At 37.7% G+C, this 18,110-nt stretch overlaps 1 protein-coding gene and 1 long non-coding RNA gene across 5 annotated transcripts in view; one reads left to right on the plus strand and one right to left on the minus strand.

Moving 5' to 3' along the window:
- The window catches only part of CRH (corticotropin releasing hormone), a 188,613-nt gene that overhangs the window by 130,248 nt on the left and 40,255 nt on the right, over positions 1 to 18,110 (minus strand). The window contains exon 4 of one of the 4 annotated variants that reach the window (XM_032315718.1): positions 15,504 to 15,556. The exons of the other annotated variants lie outside the window; for them this stretch is intronic. The gene's annotated coding sequence lies outside the window, so the exon portion shown is untranslated. The remainder of the gene's footprint in view (positions 1 to 15,503; positions 15,557 to 18,110) is intronic. 4 annotated transcript variants of the gene reach the window in all.
- LOC116574853 overlaps positions 1 to 18,110 on the plus strand; it is a 72,030-nt gene that overhangs the window by 50,288 nt on the left and 3,632 nt on the right. The gene's annotated exons all lie outside the window — the stretch shown is intronic.

Genomic DNA, 18,110 nt, shown 5'->3' on the forward strand with positions numbered 1-18,110 from the left:
ATCTGACTAACAGCAGGACAAATATTTCCCTTCCATAAAAATAATTTCCATTTGTAAAGGTATGGCCCCCAACCCATTCCAAGAAGAGAACACATGATGTAATTAATACAGGACCATCCTTTTCTTATCTATCCATGTATTTAACAGACTTTGTTACTCCGCTGCTTAAAATACTCCAGTAGCTTCTCATGCTACTCAAAGGTAAATCCAAACTCTTTACTTTAGCTAATGAAGCTCAACAATCCAGCACCTACCAATATCTCCAAATTTATTACATGCCCGCCCACTTACTATTTTCCAGCAAAACTGGACTTCTTTCTCTTGCTTGAATATGCCAGGCTACAGTTGTCAGAGTTAGCAAATAAAAATACAGGGTGCCTGATAAAACTTGAATTTCAGATAAAAGTTAATTATTTTTTGTATAAGTATGATCCATACAGTATTTGGGATACACTTATGCTAAAACAGTACATATTCATTGTTTATCTGAAATTCAAATTTAACTAGGCATCCTATATTTTATCTGGCAAAGCTCATCCTTGTCTTAGTGCCTTTGCACTTGTTGTTGTTCCCTTTTCTGGAGCCCCTTGCCCCCAGATCACTGTCATATCACTGACCTTTCTTTGTCATTCAAATCACAGAGCAAATATCACCTCCTCAGAAAATCAATCTCTGGTCATCCAATCTACATGGCTCCCAACACACACATCTCTCCCTAACCCAGTCACTCTTTATCTCATCACCTTATTTTTTCCTTTTTGACACATAAGCTCTATTAAGGCTGGCACTTTGTCCACCTTGTTCTCTCTTACATCCCATTACCTACAGAGCCTGGCATATAGCAGATGTTCAATAAAATACTTGCTGAATCAATGAATGAATGTCCTCCCAATATACCAGCCTGGATAACACCTGTACATCTGAAAAGACTGATATAGTAAGAAGTGAAAGGTCTTTTGCTTCAGAAAATGGAGGGGAGAAGTGTTACTAGAAGTAGCCATACAAACTGATCATATGCTACTTGAACTACACCCCTAGCCAAATTATTTTATTAACTTTACCATCAGAAATTAAGAAGAAAAGGAAAAAATTCTAATTCTTGGAAATGACCTAAATCATTCAAATTACCTTCCTTTCTAAAAAAATTTTTTTCTAAAAAGAGAAAATAGCAAAGCAAGCTTCAAATTTCAAGAAAACAAAGAAAAACTGTCATGAATAAAATTTTTTTTAAGATTTTTTTATTCATTTTTGAGAGAGTGAGTGAGCATAAGCAGGGGTAGGGGCAGAGGGAGAAGGAGACTCCCCGCTGAGCAGGAATCCCGATGATGCAGACCTCCTTGATCCAAGGACTCTGAGATCATGACCTGAGCCAAAGGCAGACGCATAATGACTGAGCCACCGAGGTACCCACAAATTAGATATTTAATATTGTTTATTGTAAGTAGCATATTAACTGCAGCTCAAATGTTTAACATAATAAACCTCTATTTTGTGTATGCTTTATAGAAAAATCCTCTTGAATTAAAATATGCTTATTACCATGTTTAATAATAGAATTTATACAATATTTTAAATCTTATGAAGTATTTTAAAATGTAGAACCCCATTTGATCATTCTGCATGCTCTAATCTGGACCCCAGCTTTTCTATATTCAATTATTACAGAGGATACAAATTCAGTGTTACCATCACTTTTATGATATCATTTTAAAACCTCCAGGTAAAATATTGTTCCTGTCGGGAAACATTATCTGAATTACAACAATCTGTCTACAATGCCATTTTCAAGAATGCTTTACTGCAGAAAATAACAACTGCTTTTATATGGTTAGCTTTTTAAATTCTTAAATCCTATTGATCTTAATTTACTTGGTCAAAGTAGAATGAATGCACATTAATGTGAGTTTCCTGATTTCTACTTTTTGCATTACAACGAATTACTAGTTCTTCAGGAAACTGTCAGTGAAAGAGAATACCAGAACAAGTATCTCACAACACATTTAGAGATTCTGTAAAAGCATGGTTACCATGGTCTCATACTCTAAACCTACATTTCTTGGTCCCATGCTTTTAAAGTTGAGTAGTCTTTAATTCTTCTTCAAAGCAGTTACAACAAAGGCTAAAGTTGAGTTGCTCTTCTGGGCTTCTCCCTTTAATGGCTAAGAGAGTAACTGACACCTTTTTGGCATAGGGATAATTTCACCTGTCAATGTGGCAGTAGTTCCATTTGCTTCCTCATCCTTAATCTTCAGTTCTCTCTCACTGATACGCTGAAATTCTTCAGGACAGTCTGTTAGAAGTGAGCTATGGAGCTGCTGAATTAATTGCCTTTGCTCCTACCATACCAGGAAGTCCAGTAGCAGACAGATCATGTGACTCCAAAATGGATAATTCAGACATCAGCCCAAAGTGAAAATGACTGGAAAAGGCTATAATCTTGATATATTCTTCATCTTTTTTGAACTCCCTATGACACACTTGATATATTTTTGTTCTTTGTGCCAAGTAACACAACTACACAGCCCAGAATGCCAATTACTCCATTTTCCATGAGCTAAGGGATTGGAAGTTTCTTCCTAAAGTCTTCAGACAATCATACAGATTGCATTTCAGTTCTAAGCTTATCCTTTCACTACTTCTACATCTTCCAATTTTTACCTGCATAAAGTAAAACAAACCTTGTCCTCTTTTTTCCACCTGGCTGTCCCCCCTCCATAACACCCAGGAGACATCAGTGCCACTCCCAACTGAAGACTCAAAGGAACTCCTGGCAGTTATCCACCTGATTCACCTGCTTCAGGAGAGCTGAAGACTCATATGCTCACTCATCTGCTCACTTGATATATATTTATTAAATGCCTCTGAGGCACTGTGCTAAGTACTGTGAAGAAATAAAGATGATTCAGATCCAGGGCTTGTCCTGAAGGGGTTTAGTGTCTAGTAAAAACATGCATACAAATAAACATTATAATGGCAGGAAAGAATGTGAGGTAATCCGTGGAGAAAGAGACTCTATAGGAGAGGAAAAGATAAAGAGCTGTTGAATCCTAGCTGACAGGATCTGAGAAAGCTTCATAAAGAAGATAGCATGTGATGATAAAGTAGGTTTGAATCTCAGAGAGGGAGGGAAGGACATTTAAGCCCAACCACAAACTTGAGCAAATAAGGCAGTAGAACAGAGCACCAGAGCATACAGCATCTCCCAACAGACCAGTACAGTGCAGAGAACTGTAGACTTAGAATTGAAGCCACTGGGTCAAGCCCCAGCTTTGCTTTTAGTCCTGTAACCTTAGTCATTTAACTTTTCTGAGCTTCGTTTCCTTCTATAAAGTGGATAATTCTTTTTCAAACTTGCACGCTGTTGTGCAAATAAAATAGGATAATAAGTTAAAGTGCATGTTTATAAATAACTTGTATCCCCTTTTCTCAAGACGTTTCTCCCTAATTGCCCTGAATTTCTGCCTCCTGATTACTCCCCACAATTTCCCTCACCTTGCTTTCAATACCCCATCATCTCCCATCAGAAAAATAGTTAACAACAATCTCATTAGTGATTAGCGATCACTGCTTCTTGCAAGAGTGAACATAGGCACTATTGGTTTCCCTTTGAATTTAGCTTCAAAATGACACCCTTACTAAAACTATCCACAGAATTTACCCCTCTGAGAAACAAACGTCTTCCAAATTCCAGCATATTGGTATTTTTGGGCTTTTTTTCCTGTGCTAATTCACTATCAGATATGCAGAAGAAATGACCTAATCATTGTCAAAGTCAAAGACACATATACATCCTCAAAATGTTCCTTAAGATAATCACATCAGGATTTCCTTGAACCTTAGGTTATAAATCATAAGCAATTATGTTTGCATGATTAAACCCCTTCTAATATAAGCCTATAATCATAAAAGAAATGAAACATATTAATACTCATGCCTATTACAATAGTTACACTGTTGATCTTGATAATTTAGAATTATCAATAGAGAAGTGTCTTCCTCTTGGACTTGAGTTAAAAAGTCAAGTACGGGGACACCTGGGTGGCTCAGTGGGTTAAGCCTCTGCATTCAACTCAGGTCATGATCTCAGGGTCCTGGGATCAAGCCCCGCATGGGCCTCTCTGCTCAGCAGGGAGCCTGCTTCCCCCAACCCCATCCTGACACCCCACCACCCCGCCACCTGCCGCCTGCCTCTCTGCCTACTTGTGATCTCTGTCTGTCAAATAAATAAATAAAATCTTTAAAAAAAAAAAAAAGTTGGGTATGGCCAAAAAATCGCAGAGTTAGGGTTTATAATTTTCATCTTTGTATTTCAAATGATTGATACAGTGACCAGCATGTGCTAGGTGCTCAATAAATATTCACTGGACAAATGAATGAATGAGTAAAAATTACATTTCTCATCCTACCTTCAGTCCTAAATTCCATCACAAACTGTATGTTCCATTAGTACCTTAAATTCAATAAGTTATAAACCAAACTTGTTATCTCTCCCCTCAAAAAAATCCTCTTTTTATGATTTTCTATTTCTATTATTAGTACCATCATTCTCTGAATCACCCAAGTTAAAATCTGCATTGGTTCCTCATCTCATATTTAGCTATCAATTATCAGTTATGAATTCCTGAAAACAGTTTCTTTAGGATGTTTCTCACATCTGTTTCTTCTTTTTTCATTTATCTCCACTGTTGACCACCTAAGACCATGGACCAATTTATCTTCCTAGGACTCTAATCACTTTGCTCCCTGGAAGGTAGGGGTATGCCTCCCTTTTCAAGGTGCCAAACACTAACCTGGCATTCAAGATCCCCCATGATCAGATCCAGAATTACCTCTCCAGCCCTAACTTGTATGGGTCCATTACATACACCTTATGTCCCAATTTGACAGGATTACAACTCATCATTCTGTTCAGACAGTTTTTATTTAAATTCTAGTTAGTTAACAAGTCAGACTCTCTCTCTTCACAGATGACATGATACCTTATGTAGAAAAGCCAAACGACTCCACTCCCAAATTACTAGAACTCATACGGCAATTCAGTAATGTGGTAGGATACAAAATCAATGCACAGAAATCAGTTGCTTTCCTATACACTAACAATGTAACTGCAAAAAGAGAAATTATGGAATCTATTCCACTTACAATAACTCCAAAAACCTTAAGATACCTTGGAATAAACCTAATGTTAACAACACTTGTTTCAGGAGTAGAATTTAGTGATTCATCACTTACATATAATATTCAGTGCTCATCGCAAGTGCCCCCCTTAATACCTATCACCCATTTAGCCCATCCCCCACCACCTCCCCTCCAGCAACCCCCAGTTTGTTCTCTACAGTTAAAAGTCTCTTGTGGTTTGCCTCCTTTTTTTTTTTTTTCTCTCTTCCCTTATGTTCATCTGTGTTTTTTTTTCCCTTAAATTCCACACATGAGTAAAATCAGATGACATTTGTCTTTGACTTATTTTGCCTAGCATAATACATTCTCGCCTTATCCATATCATTGCAAATGACAAGATATCACTCTTTGTGATGGCTGAGTAATATTCCATCACACGCACCCCCCCCACACACACACACACATCTTCTTTATCATTCATCAATTGGACATTTGGCTCTTTCTATAACTTCACTATTATTGTAATGCTGCTATAAACATAAGGGCACGTAAGCCTCTTCAATTCAGTATTTTTGTAGCCTTCGGGTAAATATCTAGTAGTACAATTTGGAGGTTGTAGGGTAGTTCTATTTTTAACTTTTTGAGGAACCTCTATCCTGTTTTCCAGAATGGCTGTACCAATTTGCATTCCCACCAACAGTGTGAAAGGGTTCACCTTTCTCTGCATCCCCTCCAACATCTGTTGCTTCCTGTATTGCTAATTTTAGCCATTTTCACAGGTCAAACTTTATTCCTTTTCTTAAGTCTAGAGAATCTTTAAGTCCAGCCTTGATATCCAGTTTGAACATTTCCTCATCTATAACTCCTTGGTGACCTCCTTGGCCACAATAATTATCCCCTCTATGAACTCCCAAACCACTAAGTTCAAGCTCTCTTAACACATTTGGCTTTGTATTTTTAAAGTTCGAGCATTTGTCTTTATTATCCTCACTGGCTCATAAATTTACCTACTTTCAAAAATAAGTATGGAGTACCTACTGCTATACTCATGGAACCTAGATAAACACTGAAAATTCAGCAATAAACAAGATAGTCATGGTCTCTGCCCTTGTGAAGTTTCCTCTGCCCCAAGAGATAGAAGAGTGTTCAAGGAACAGGAAAAAGCCAGAGCGGCTAACGGCGGAAAGTAGATGAGACAAGGTCAGGGATGCAGACAGGGCCAGAGGCCTCATAGGCCTTCTTAAGAAAGGGAATATTATTTTAAATGTGAAGAAGTCATCAACGGTTTTACGCAGAGGAAAGAGATAATTGGATTTAGATTTGTCTCCAAAGGTTTTACTGGCTACTGTGTAGAGAATACATTACAGGAAGACCAGTTAAGGAGGCTGTTCCCATATCTAGGCCAATAATGAGAGTGAAGATAGAGAAAAGTAGATGAATCTGGAGTACATTCTGGAGATAGAGATAAAGCCCACAGGACTTGCTAATGGGTTAAATATAAGGAGAAAGAAAGAGAGGCATTAAGGTTGACTCCTAGCTTTCTGACATGAGCCACTGTAAGTACAGCACTGATTTATATGGAAAATGTTGGGGACAGAGCAGGTTTGGGAGAATGATTGGTAGATGAGAGAGGCTTCGACATATCTGAATGTTGATGGAAATTATCCAGTGGAGAGGAAATGATAGAAGATACAGGAAAAGAAGAAACCAATCCTCAGGGGCCCCAGGGTCACAAATTCTGGGCTACCTGCCAATCTAGGTGTTGGAGGGCTCAGTTTTATTAAAGTAAATGAGACCTGGGGCGCCTGGGTGGCTGAGTCAGTTAGGCATCTGCTTTCAGCTCAGGTTGTGATCCCAAGGTCCTGGGATAGAGCCCCACATCGGGCTTCCTGTTCCGTGGGAGGCCTGCTTCTCCCTCTCCCACTTCCCCTGCTTATATTCCCTCTCTCGCCGTGTCTCTCTCTGTCAAATAAATTTAATGACCTAAAAAAAAAAAAAAAAAAAAAAGGAAATGAGACCTGAGACCACAGTCACTGGCTAGTCAGGATGGAAGAATACTTGTTTATACATGCATGAATGAATGAGTGAATTTATTCAATGACTAAAATTCTCTATCCTATTACTTAGAACTTTCAGAAGCAACATTAAAAGAAGAAATCTTAGAACATTTTTTGTCATTGTTCCCTATCCAGCCCCTCAAGAAAGAAATCTTCACTGGAAAAAGGCAGGTTACAAAGCAGTATTCATTGCGTAATCTCCTACATGTACATGTGTGCACATATACATATTCTATACATATGATAAATAATAGAGGGTGCATTAAAATGTAATAGTATCTTTATAATTGGATTACAAGTATTTTTTTCATCATCTATATTTGACAAATTATTACAATGAACATGTACTATTTTTTTTTTTAAAGATTTTATTTATTTATCAGAGAGAGAGAGGGGGAGAGAGCGAGCACAGGCAGACAGAATGGCAGGCAGAGGCAGAGGGAGAAGCAGGCTCCCTGCTGAGCAAGAAGTCCGATGTGGGACTCGATCCCAGGACACTGGGATCATGACCTGAGCCGAAGGCAGCTGCTTAACCAACTGAGCCACCCAGGCGTCCCAACATGTACTATTTTTGTATTATGAAAAAAACTAATAAATTTGTTAGATAAATATCTTGGGCTCTCAGACACACCCAAGTTCTAGGAGGGAAGGAAGAGACTAGCAGAGTCAGCAGCATAGCTTTATTCAAGGCATTTGGTCTGTCTGTTTGCCTGGTCTCTCCTGCCACAAGAAGCATGTATATCCTCCCCAAGCCAGATGCTGTGGTCCCAACCACCATTCCCTCCTGTTCTAGCTGCCACTTGCCCAAGAGAGTTCCTTTTTCTATACAGAAAGTCCAGACAAAGGGTCTACCACCATTTCTCATGTCACCATCTATAGTTTTTTTTTTAATTTTATGATTTTTTTAATAAATATTGCATTCATATATTTTAAAATTCAAAAGCACAGATAACAGATAGTATATCATGAAAACACCTCCTCAAATCTCTGTTCCCTCCACGTAGCTCCTTTCCTTTGGGGAAACAAATGTTACCAATTTCCTGTGTAACCACCTAGGGATAAATTATAGATGGAGTAATAATTTTTTTAATTTAAATTTTGTTAGTTAACATACAGCGCAATATTGGTTTCTAAGTAAAATTCAGTGATTCATCATTTATGTATAAAACACAGTGCCCATCACAACAAGTGTCATCTTTAATACTCATCACTCAACCTGCCCATCTCCCACCTACCTCCCACCACCAATCCTCAGTTTGTTCTCTATCATTAAGAGTCACTTTATGGCTTGTTTCCCTCTCCCCTTTCTTTCTTTTCCCCCTTCCCATATGGTCATCTGTTTTCTTTCTTAAATTCCAAATATAAGTGAGATCATATGTATTTGTCTTTCTCTAACTTATTTCACTTACTATAATGCACTCTAGCTCCATCCACATCGTTGCACATGGTAAGACTTCATACTTTTTAATGGCTGAGTAATATTCCACTGGGCATACATGCACACGTGTGTGCGCACGCACGCACACACACACACACACGAACACATCTTCTCTATCTATTCATCAGTCAATGGACATTTGAGCTCTTTCCATAGGTTGACTATTGTCGATGATGCTGCTATAAACATTGGGATGCATGTACTCCTTCAAATCTGTATTTTTGTATCCTTTGGGTAAATAACTAGTAGCACAATTGCCGGATCATAGGGAGTTCTGTTTTTTATTTTTTGAGGAATCTCAAAAATGTTTTTCAGAGTGGCTGAACCAATTTACATCCCTACCAACAGTGTAAGAGGGTGCCCCTTTCTTCACATCCTCACCAAGACCTGTTGTTTCTTATGTTGTTAATTTTAGCCATTCTGACAGGTGTGGGGTGGTGTCACATTGTGGTTGTGATTTGTAGTTCTCTGATAATGAACGATGTTGAGATCTTTTTATGCATCCATTAGCCATCTGGATGTCTTCTTTGGAAATGTGTCTATTCACGTTTTCTGCCCATTCCTTAACTGGATTACTTTAATTCTTCATAGATTCTATCAGAAATGTCATTTGTAAATATCTTCTCCCATTCCATGGGCTGCCTTTTAGTTTTTTTGATTGTTTCCCTCATTATGTGGAAGCTTTTCATCTTGATGAAATCCCAATAGTTCGCATTTCCTTCTGTTGCCCTAGCCTCCAGAGATGTGTCCAATAAGAAGTTGCCATGGCCAAGGACAAAGAGGTTTCTGCCTATGTTCTCCTCTAGGATTTTGATGGTTTCCTGTCTCACACTGAGGTCTTTCACCTATTTTGAATTTATCTTACTTCTTATTTATTTGTATGGTACAAAAAAGTGGTCTAGTTTCATTTCTCTGCATGTAGCTGTCCAGTTTTCCCAACCCCATTTGTTGAAGAGACTGTCTTTTTTCCACTGGATATTCCTTCCTGATTTGTCAAAGATTAGTTGACCACATAGTTGTAGGTCCATTTCTGGGTTATCTGTTGTGTTCCACTGATTCATAAGTCTGTTTTTGTTTGGAGATTCCTCAAAAAGTTAAAAAATATAACTTCCCAATGATCTAGCAATTGCACTACCAGATATATCCCCAAGGATTCAAAAATACTGGTTCTAAGAAGCACATGCACCCTAATGTTTATAGCAGAATTATCAACAATAGGCAAATTATGGAGAGAGCCCAAATGTCCATCAACTGATGAATGGATAAAGAGGATATGGCACACACACAGAGAGGAATATTACTCAGTCATCAAAAAGAATGAACTTTTGCCATTTGGAACAATATGGATAGAGCTAGAGCCCTCTGATCTAGGAAACAGTCATCAGTTTAAGAAATGACTGACCCCTTCCCAGCACACGGTGGAGGGTGGTGGCAGGGGGAGAAAAAGCCCAGCACTAACCACCTCATTTCTCCTTGGAGAACAGCCTCTTCCTCCAGCCCCCTGTTCTAGGATGACACAATGAGTAACATCTAGTCATAAAACTCAGTCTCTTTCATTTATTTTTTATTATGTGGTATATTACTAAAGATCTAAATACAATGGAAAAAATTGAGAGGGGGGGTTAAGTAACTTGCACAATTTTATGGAACTAAAGTTGATAAATAGTAAATAACCAAGAGGGTCTAGAGGCCTTAGAGGCCCACACCATGTAATCTCTACCAGCACCCCAACACAAGCTTTGAAATGAATAAATGCTGTTTCTCAGGATTATATGTATAGAGCTCTGGAGAATAGCCTTGAAGCCCCAACACCTACCAAACTAGCACAACTGCTCTGGAAATTCTATAGCTACACAATAGACAAAGGACAGAGCTGGTACATGATTTGACATGACAAAGAGAAAAGAGATGATTATTACTCATCCTAAAAATAACCCTGGGAGACAGATACTATTATCCCAATAGGGACACACCAAGTCTTTACCGATGAACAAATAAAAGTTAAGTTGCTTGTCCAAGCAACAGTAGCTGAGGCAGGATTCCAACTCCTATCACTCTTTCCTAAACCAAAGAGAGACAATGGCCCCGTGCGAACTCTAGCTTAGGACCTCATGTCTTCTCAGAGTCCTATCTTTTGAGGGCAGACACATCAGATGGGCCTAGAGCACACCTGCCTAATTCCAACAAAGGTCTTTGAGAGAAATCAATAGGTATTTGTTGAAAAAAAGTACTTATCAAATCATTTCTGAGGAAAAAAAAAAAAACAACCTAAAAAGACCCTTCACAAGAAACCAGCCTCAAAGAAGCAATGCAAAGAGGCTAGCTGAAGGGAGAGGTGGTCTTAAGTACTTTTCCACTCCCTGAACAACTTACTGGGCTCCCCACCCTTACCCTTGTGATTAATAGAGACTCAAGAGCTGTTCAGTCTCCAGGCCATTCTGCTCTAGGAAGCTTTGATTTGAAAAATGAGACAAGTAGTTTCAGTGCTGTCATCAATAGGAAATTAGGAGATAAAAAGAAATCTATTTAAATGGCTTTTAAATATTCACAAGGAGAGCCATTGGGTCTTGGCCATGTTCCTCTCCTCTGTGCCCCTTGCCCAGATACCCCATTGCATCAGAATAATGAACACAAACTATGCCACTGTCAGCAGATGCTGAAGACAGTTGCAGTGAGTACAGCCAACATTGGCCTGAACTCTCTTGCCCCTCAGGAACTTAGATCTTTGGGGATGAGGTTCAATAAAGAGTCTTTGAGCTTTTTTAGAGCAAGATGCAAGATAAGATGACTAGAGAGGTATAGCACAGGAGAATGACAATCTGATTCAAATGAAGCCTTGCACCTTAGTTCTATGTAACTGTTTAAATTTGAGGCTCAAACAATAATCTAGAGGCCCCTGTAGTCTGCAAATTTGTGGTCTTTTTTCCTTTGGAGAGGCAGAACAGGAAGTGGTTAAGGGCATGAGTTCCCATATCAAACTGGTTTCAAATACTGGCTCTACTGCTTACAAGCCACGTGACTCTGGCCATATTCAATTTCTCTGAGCCTCAGTTCCCTTTACCTCAAAAGAAAGATTATAATAGTACTCTTCTCAAAGGACCCTTTTACAGATTAAATGAAACTATGGACACAAATTTCATTGTATGCAATTAAAATCAGCTGTAATTATTTAAAAAAAAGAAACTCTTAGGGGACTATATATTGATATAACTTCGTTTGATGCAATTTGCTGAATGCATCAAAACTTAAAATGTGAATTCCTGGGGTGCCTGGATGATTCAATCAGTGGAGCATGCAACTCTTGAACTTGGAGTCGTGAGTTTGAGCCCCACCTTGGGAATAGAGCTTACTTTAAAAAATGTGAATTCCCTTGGAACTAGAGATTCCACTTCTATGACACTTATTAGAAATAAACATATGTATATGTAAAGATGTTGGCAGATACACTATGTAACTGAAAAAAACAGCAAAGTAAACATGCATCTATAGAGGAATGGTTAAATGAATTAGAATTCATTTTTACAAAGGTATATATTTTGTGGTAAGAAGAATAATATATATGTGTTTCAACAAGGTAAAAAATCCTTAATATACCATTCTGTGAAAAAAAAAAAGGGATTCAAGGTAGCATCTACTATATGAACTCACTTGTATAAAATATATAGATACATATTTAAATTTGTACTTAAAAGACCAGAATGATAGAAACCAAATGCTGGCAGTCATTAGCTCTGGGGAGTAGGATGGGCTGGTGCCTGGAGAAAGCAGACTTTCACTCTTTATACAGTTCTCCATTAGTTAAATTTTGACAAGCAAGTGATATTTTACATTTTTTAAAAGATTAGCAAGCCTCATACTTCTATGTTTAGGCAGTCATAGAAAAATTAAGCAAATCAGATACGGACATAACTAGCAACTGAGGCTTTAAGCATATAACCATGTGGTTCATTTCAGCCATTTCAACTGGGTAAAATCCAATGTAATAAATAATAGAATTACGAAAATTTTACTTTGGGATACCTTAATACACATTTGTTCTCAAATTGATTAACTAAATATATACTTTGTTTTCAACTCGTCAATGCAACCTTTGTTTTCTTTTTATTTCTGATCCATGAATTCCCTCACAAGTCTATATACCTTCCTGATAGTTATCTCCTCCTAGATATTCCAATGTGCTTGAAACTAACATGTCTAAAACCAAATCTATCATCTTCCCAAAATATCTTATTTTTCCAAGGATAGTCCCGCTCTCCCTGCCACCTGGCCTTGAAAGTCTCACTCTTGGGGTGCCTGGGTGGCCTCTGCCTTCTGCTCAGGTCATGATCCTGGGGTCCTGGGATTGGGTCCCATGTTGGACTCTCTGCTCAGGGGGGAGCATGCTCTCCCCACCCCTCTGCCTGCCTCTCTGCCTACTTGTGATCTCTGTCTGTCAAATAAATAAATAAAATCTTTAAAAAAGGAAAAAAAAGTCTCCCTCTTATTGAGTAGTCAGGCCTCAGTCTTACACCATTCAAGTACTTTGTGTTTTTGATCCACAGCATCCCTGACATCACTCTCTTCTTTGCCATTCCCCAGGCCAGCCCCTAAAGACAGATATCCCACCTCAATGTCCCCTTGTATCTTTGTTATAGTATCTAGTACACTGTGGACATCTCCCCGCTGCACCCCCACCAACTGCAATTCCTAACAGACCATAAACTCCTCAAAAGAAGGTTCATTTTCTATTCATCTCAGCACCCAGCATCCCGCCTAGGGTACAGTGGGGGCTAGTTTAATATTTTTTTCAGTGAACAAAGAGATGGAAAGAAGTAATTGGTCTTTCTCTCTAGTAGATTCTCCTTTTCCCATTTCCTTATCCCCCACCTATTTTCTTCAATAATTCTCCATAGTTGGTAATTCAATAGCATCATCACCATTGGTAATTTGCCACTTCTCAGATGAGAGCATAATCCTTTCAAATTCAATCATGAATGAAGTTTAAAGGGCTTTATTTGATATATTCAGTGCTTTTCAAAGAAACCTTGAAAAATTCAAAGCTATAGAACCTAAAAAACTCCAATAGGCCGTAAATTTCCATTGAGACTTTTACAAATCAGTGAAAATGAGCATTTATGAATCATTAGAGGGTTAAAGACCAAGTCCCTTAATTATCAATCCTAAAATATTATTTTATAAGGGAATGCACATGTATTAAGAACGAATCATGTAATTTACAAATCATTTCTAAATAGCTATCTGACTATGATGTTCAGCTTATTAGGAGTTGTTAATATTCTATTACTCAGAGGTCATTAGCACATTCTGCTGGCAGTATAGATCAAATAATATCAAGTGACAAGGGGAGAACATGAAATATTCCAATTATGATTTCTTTTAGAAAGGGCTGCCAAAACCTTCTCTCCAGAGTGCAAACTATATCCTGCAAACTCTAAAAATGCTACAACCTTTCTCCATTGAGGTACCATCAGGGGAGGGGAAGATTACCTAAATAGAATAATAGCTAACATTTAATATGTGCCAGGCACAGTTTGAAGGGTTTTCCAATAATTCACAAAATCCTTACAAATAGGTAGTTATTATCCCTATTTTAACAGGTAGGGAAACCAAAACCCCACTGAGATTTTAAGTAACATGTCCAACCAAGATTGTATACCTTTTAAAAAGGGAGCCACATGTAGAAACATGGAGCTATGCCACTCAGACCCCCACTTCAAGGAAGGCTTTGTGGCTAAACACTATAAAGATGTATTTCTTGCCCATGCTACAAGTCTTCTGTAGGTGTCAGGGTAGTTCTGTTCACTCTGGTCACTCAGGGACCTAGACTGATGAAATAGTCATCATCCTGAATGCTTCTGATTTGCAACCCAGAGGCAAAGAGAGACCCCTGAGAGTCTAGTATTAGTAATTAAATGTTCCTGGTTTAAAATGACACATATCCTTTCTACATAAAGCTTACTGGCCTGAATCACAAAAAGATGAGAAATGGTAATCCCACCGTGTGATCAGGAAGGAGAAGAACTGAAAATACTTGATGAATTGTACTAATTGCAGTCACATCTAGTGACAGAGATAGTCAAGGTCAAGGGTTCCCAAACTTGGCTATATGCATCTTAATCATTTGGGGAGTTTTGGTTTTTAGTAAAAATTGCCAAATTCCAGCCCATATCTACAAAATACAAATGTCCAGAATGGAGGCTGGAAATACATAACCCCCTTGCAGGCAACCTGAAACCAATCTAAAACTATGCTTCTGAGAATCACACCACTAGAACAGCTCCAAGATTCCTTCCAAAGAAAGAATGCTATAAAGCAGGGCACAGATTTCAATAGACTAAGTGGTTTTACATATGCAAATTTAATTTTATTAATTTCTTAGTCTCTATTAAATCTTTCTAAAGTATATTTTATGTATTCATAAATTATATGGAGTAAACCTCTCTGTGTTGACTCTGATTTCAATCAGCAAAGAATTCCCACCTTCATTCTAGCACTTTGTTGTCATCATGGTCCTGACCTCAGGAGGCTCAGGAGCCGTATGGCCTGCTATGGCCTAATAAACCATCTCCCTGGCCAGCACAGTCTGTGGCTATGACCAATCCCTTGTCTCCCTAGTACATGGCCCTGACTTTCAATTGCCATCCAAGTCTCACACCCTGAGTACTGCTTGTCATAGAGAGACTTTTGATTAAATAGGCCCTTGATAGTTTATCAAACATATACAATGACTACTTACATATATACAAACACAAAACTAGCCACATGTAAATTATACTCTAGCTTCTGTGCAACTATTAAAACAACATAAATGTATGAAATAAAACCTAACAACTAAGAGATTGAATGTTTAAAATCAGACTGTCTAAGTTAAAACTAATTATTCCTCTTACAAATTGTGTCTTCTTGAGTGTTACTTAAACTCTTCAGGTTTTGGTCTCCTTATCTGTAAAATAGGAATGATAATAATTACTATTATATACATTGCTCCAGGATTAAATTAAATAATCCATGTAAAGTATTAATGAATGATTAGTTAATAGTATTATAATATCAAAAACTTATAAAATCAAATAAAATACAAATTGAATTAATATAATGTGATACACAACAATATAATGTGATACATGATATTTTCCTGAAACCAAATAGCCAACATGAATATGGTACTGAGCTATGACAGGTTGAGTCCCACATATCTATACTACTATCTGCATGATGACTCAGTTTACCTATCATATACCGACTTCTGGGAAAACTGCATTTGTCCAGTACACCATGATGGCTATGACCTTTTCCTGGAGTGAAATGCATTACTTGTCCATTGTCTTTCTCTGTACTATACCCATGAGTTATAACACAGTATTAGCACAATTTGTGCTATTATGTGATACAGATTACATATCTGTATTTGGTAATAACATGGCCATTAGGATTAGCCATAAAATGTTTACTCCTATTTCCTAAACTGTCGTCAAAATGAAAACACAATAAAGAACATTCCACCAGGGGCGCCTGGGTGGCTCAGTTGTTAAGTGTCTGCCTTTGGCTCAGGTCATGATCCCCGGATCCTGGGATCAAGCCCCACATTGGGCTCCCTGCTCGGCAGGAAGCCTGCTTCTCCCTTTCCCACTACCTCGCCTGTGTTTCCTCTCTCATTGTGTCTCTCTCTGTCAAATAAATAAATAAAATCTTTAAAAAAAAAAAAAAAAAGAGCATCCCAGCAAATCTTATGAGGAACCCTGCCTGGTTCCTTATGAGGAACCCCAGGAAGCCAAGAAAAAAGCTAATGGTGCTGGATGCCAGAATTTAGATGTTAAATGATAACCCAAGTATAAGAAAATGAAAGTTAACATAAATGCAAATTCCTACACTCCTATCCAAAAGACAAACCACACAAGTATATCTGGGAAGATATATCCTGATAAGAGCACAAATTTTAAGAACCAAGAAATTGTTTGATGGCCAATAGGATGATGTGCTTGCCAAATAGTAAGATCTTGGTTACATTATCAGAAGCAAAGTCTCCAAAATAAAGTGAGTTCTACCCTGCTCCATGCAAGTGAGATCATATCTAAAATCATGCATTTGGTACCATATGTGGCCCTTTAATAGGTTTATTAGTAAATCAGAACCAGTCTACTGTGGTGATTAATAACATGGAATCTAGAGTTCAGGGAATTGGATGGGAATTGGAATATCAGCCCCAGAATCTCAGACATTTTGGTTCACCACTCTGGGCTTTAGTTTCCTTATCAGCCAAGCCCTGATACTAATAATATGTATCTCATGAGGCTGTTGTGAGAATTAAATCAGAAAATACATAGTAGTATATACTGTAATCTAAAGGTAAAATGCTGAACACAATGTTAAGCCTTTAACTTCTGGCCCAGTGGTATTTAAATAATCCACTGGAAGTCCATCATTTTTGTTATTTTGGACATACTATGTTTTCATTAATCCAGAAAATGAAGCAAGGTTCAGCAAATGCAAGTTTTCTGGTATCCATTTTTAGTTTAATAAAAGAAAGAATTTTTTAACCATTATTGCTGTCTAGTAATGGGGTGGTCTGTCTCTGGGGATAGCAATGTCCCTGTCAGTAGAAGTATTAGAACTGAAACGCGGTGGGTAGGGGGCTCAAACTAGATTACTTTTTAAGTCCCTTCCAACCATAAGAATCTATACTTCTATCTATATAATGATGTGGTGATTTCAAATGGAGTCTAGAAAGAAAAATCACCTGAGTGTATAAATAAATGAACCCAGGTTCACTTAGTGAGACACATTGGCACTTGTTCTAAACACTTTAATTTAGAAAATAAAATTAAAACTTGCATTTCAAATAGTTTTACTGCTATTTTCCTCATGAAAGATTAGTGTATTTTAAAGACTTTTTTTTTTCAAGTACTACTCTACACCCAATGTGGGGCTCAAACTCAGGACCCCATAATCAAGAGTTGTATGCTCTACTGACTGAGCCAGTCAGGTGCCCCCCACCTTTTAATTCAATTTAGTTAAGATACACTCTGTTCTTAGTTTCAGGGGTGGAATTTAGTGATTCATCAGTTGCATATAACACCCAGTACTCATTACAACAAGTTCAGGTGCCCCTTTTACAGATTTTCTTTTTAAGTAATAGGTTAGTGTATTTTAATGATAAATGCTTGTAGTACATTACAAAGAAACAAGTTCTCTAAGAATATATATGTAATAACAAACAAAAAACTGGGTGTATAAAAGTTTAAGTGAAATCCCAGAGCAGCAATTGTGTAATATCCTCTGAAAATGTGTAACAAGACTTGACTTTATGTGGAATCACTACATTATATACATGAAACTAATATAATCCTGGATGTTAACTATATTGGAATTTAAAATTTAGAGGAAAAAGGGCTTGATTTTGGTTCCTCCTTCCACTTTCAGATCATGAAAAAAATCACCCAGAAGGGTATGAAATTCAATGCAATGAATATAGATGAACACAAAAATGCATATAAGAA

Source organism: Mustela erminea, chromosome 16, assembly GCF_009829155.1.
Source record: "Mustela erminea isolate mMusErm1 chromosome 16, mMusErm1.Pri, whole genome shotgun sequence".
In the NCBI taxonomy this organism is placed as follows: Eukaryota; Metazoa; Chordata; class Mammalia; order Carnivora; family Mustelidae; genus Mustela; species Mustela erminea.